Below are 4,167 nucleotides of genomic sequence, written 5' to 3'. Positions count from 1 at the left end.
TATCTTTCAGAACCAACCCCTCCCATGTAAATTGTCATATCTACAAGAAATTAATGGCACTATAAGAATTTATTACAGTTAGTGTATCTGTTCCTTTATTTACCTATTTCCAAAGATTTGCTTTTCTGCAGCCCTTTAAGGGTGTATCAATATATAAAAAACTCACTAAGTTGAATATACTTCAGATGTTTTAGACTTTTTGTTATTTTTGTCAAAGTGTTCTGTCTTGACCTTTTGCATTTTTCTTGGGTCATCATTATTCATATAATATTGTATAAGGTGTTGTCTTGAGTCAAAATGCACACTTCCTATGTAGCTTTACATACTTTGATCTCCATAATATTTCTAGCCTGTCTGACTTTACCTTCCTAAGGAGAGAGGTTTTGCAAAACACAAACACAAAGAAGAAAAAATACTGTTTTAACAAATTAAGCACATGTTGCTTGTCTGCAGTTTAATATTACCCTATATTATTAAGAAAAAAGTAAATCTCTGAAAATCCTCAATTGTACCCTCTCTTGGTTTATAAAGACAGACAGGCAAGCTTTTGGGGAAATCAGGTACTTGACACATTTCACTTGTGTGCACTTTATATACACACACACACACACATATATATTTGTCTCTGTGTATGTACACATATATGTACATCTGCATTACAGAACATGCAAGCACAGTACACTGTCTATTACTATACTGATATAGCAATGAACATACATATTATATGAGTACTGCACTGCTTCCAAATAATTTTTGTCATGTTCTAGATGCTTGAAATGACAGTCTTTGTGTATAATATGTCTCCAGCTCAATTTAGACCACCATACACTCATTTGCCCTTAAGTAGGCCTATTTAAAGTATAATTGACTGCCCTGGCAATTATTGTGAATAGCAGCTGTCTGCCAGTTTAAAAAAGTAAAAAGAAAAAAGAAAAAAAAGGCATATATATAATGAGAGAGAAAGGATCAAACGCAAGCAATAGAAAAAAATATAAAGAAAATATCTATATAGGGTATTTTAGACCAGATTTTATAGTGGAAAGCCACAAGGCCATTTCCAATTAGGGACTATCAAAAATTGAATGAAAGTACTCATCTATTTATGAAAAGCAGCTGGGTCTATCCTAAATGTAAAACCGGCAAAAGTTTATTTGTTCCAAAATTGTTACAGCTTACAGCACTTCATTTATTTTCATTAACTGCATTAGGTTTTGTCGAAACCTTTGTTGTATCATGCACCTTCTGTATCAGACAAAAACACCTTGCTTTGTTTTTCTCCTAAATAGCTACATAATTAGATGGATTATTTCATGTGTCTGTGCGTTTCCTGAAGAGAACAAGCCAGATAAATTAGCACTTAGCAGAACACACAATAGCACATAATATGCCCTTGTGTTTCATTTAAAGCTTTATTTGTCATTCACGGCTGGTTGGCAAAACTGACTTTGCTTTTGAAAATGACAGGTGGTATGCTGGTGCTTTCTGTATGCAAAAAAGAAACAACCTTCACCAAGACAGCTTCTGTCAATAGCTCCTGTGATTTAGTATTCAACCTTGGGCTTGTCTTTCCTCTAAATTTTGTTTCATTTGCATCTCTTAGGTCTGACATCACCAAGCCAGTTAATAGTTGAGATTCTATCCCACAAGTTACATTCAGGCCCCAAAAGACCTTCCTCTTTCCTCGAGGCCTACTTATAAGACAGGTGAAGTTCAGTACATTTCAATAACTCCAGCATTCCATGTCAGGAATCAATAGTCCTCCTCCTTTCTTTAGGAGTGAGTTATTAAATTGCAGCTGTAACATTAGCCTTCTTTATCTAATTGTCTTTTCACAAGATTAAGAAAATCAATAGCAGTCAATGGGACTGCCCTGTTTTTCCTTAATAGAGGTTTTCTCCTAATTGGCTGCCTGGGTGGTTTCAGTGAGCTCAGTATGTTTTCAGAAGACCACAATATGTTGCAGCTCTTGTAAACTATTTTATCATGTGCAACGGTTATTGATTTTATAATGAAATCTAGAAAATTCAACAGCAATCAGGAATATAGATCAGAATTCCTAGGTACATTAAGGCAAAAGGCAAACTCACTTTGCTACCTCTTCAAGCTGTGATCCAATTAAATATGTCCTTAAAATATTACATTAGCTTAGGTCTTTCTGCAAAGTCAGTTGGTCAACTCTTTTAAATTTCATACAAAGTAAAAAGTGCGAAAAAGATTAGATTTTTGACCTCAGCTTCCTCATTATGAGGTTGACTATAAGCAAGAGATGAAAGTAAGAGAGGATAGGAAAAAAAATAAAAAAGAATGACATTTTCAAAAATGTGCTGGTCATTGAATTTTGTCCACCTGGACCTCTTGAAATATTCCTTCAAATAAGATGGCTGCTGGAAAATCAAGTTAGAGAGAGAAGGGATGAGGTAGGTGGGGAGAAACACTCAGCACTACCCAAATGATGCATTTGACCAATGCTGAAAAGGTCGGTATGTCAAATGCCTTATTCTCCCAGTCCACTCAACACTCAGAAGCTCAGTTCTGCCTACAGAGAGGGTTTGGAAGTGGCCAGATCTCACTATCACTTATTTAATGTCACCTTCCTCTACGCAGTATTGCTGCCCCAGCTCTATTCTGCACCTTGATGGGCTATCTTTACCTTGCATCAGTGTCAGGCGGAATAGCGGCATCAGCAGCATATCAATCAAAATCTGCAGGGATCAGCAGTCAGAGATGTAAATAGTAGATACTAAAATGCAGCCTGCATTATATAAATTTGTTACTGACTTAAGACTTGCTCTACATTAGGGCACTGCATCTGCATTAAAATTCTCCCTCAATTATACACTAGATTAGAATGACAGCAGCTCAAATTTCTCTAACAGTGACAAGATCTCAAAATTTCCCCAGTGAGGAGAAATAGATAGAAATTCCTCACAGTCTGTTAGCAGCCACTACAAATAAAGCAATTCTGATTCTGCTATTTAAAGGACAGGAAACGTTACATGTATATTTGTTTCCCATTCAGTAAAGGGAAGAAAAAAAAGAATAAATGAGAAAGAAAATTCCACATCATTTAATTGACAAAGAGAGTAAGATGTCTTTGATTGTCTTTCTTTGTTTCATCTTTGTTGTCATTGTTGGTCTGCCTCTCATGGGCTTCACTCTACCTGGAGACCAGTCATAAGAGGGCACAGAGTTTGTTCCCATACATCAGTTTCCACATGGGATAATGGACTTGGTCATCAAGAGATGGCAACTTTCTTTTGAAAACGAGCATGAAATTAAATTATTGTTTGCATGAGCACACAATTATGTATGTGTAAACGATAATTACTTATAAACAAAGATAGAGAAATGCTATAACTTAATTACTATGCAAACACAAAATAGTGATCATGGTAGCCTGTGGCATTAAAGAGAACTAACTTTAACACATATTAGCATTCTGAACATAATTTGACAACATAACCCAAAATGACAGGGAGGGTTTTTTCTTTTTTTGTCACAAGCATCATGGATATCTATAATTAGAAGTAAAGAGTTCCCAATAATTTTTCAGATTTTATTGTGTTGCTAAAAATAATGAAAAAAAATATATACTGTAATTTGTGGCAACTATAATGCAGAACAGCAAAAACAGTTTAATACATCCCATAATCTTTGAGAAAATTCAAAGCAAATATGAATCCATATTAAATCTGGTAACTCCCTTGACTGTATCATAAAAGGGACTCAATACAAAATCAGGAATCCACAGAAAATAACCAATAAACATGATTTTGCCAGAAGAAAAAATGTTTGTTTACTCATGCTACAAAATACTCTTTATTTTAACCCGGCTTTCCAATATTCTGTACACAGCTTAACTAAATAATTGATGGACCAACTATTCATGTAAAAATAGCTGTCTTCTGCATGCCAATGCCTTCTTTGTACTGCAAATCTCTTCCTACCAAGGCAGTGCACAAAGTCTTCATGTATCTCAGGTAGCATTGGGAAGCAGTGTTAGACATGGACATGATCCATCCCTGCTCCCTCCTCAATTCTTTGGGTGAACTGAACATCTTGTCTCAATTCACATAACTGCGTAGAGCAAAAAAGGGCTAACAGAGGCAGCATTTCTTTGCATTTCTACTATATTTGGATCATCTCTAGAGAAGAGACGTGGGACCT

This window comes from Tinamus guttatus, unplaced genomic scaffold (genome assembly GCF_059628265.1).
Source record: "Tinamus guttatus ecotype Peru unplaced genomic scaffold, ASM5962826v1 Tinamus_guttatus_pri_ptg000077l, whole genome shotgun sequence".
Classification (NCBI taxonomy): Eukaryota; Metazoa; Chordata; class Aves; order Tinamiformes; family Tinamidae; genus Tinamus; species Tinamus guttatus.
The sequence above is the reverse complement of the archived record's forward strand: the minus strand, read 5'-3'. Positions refer to the sequence as shown.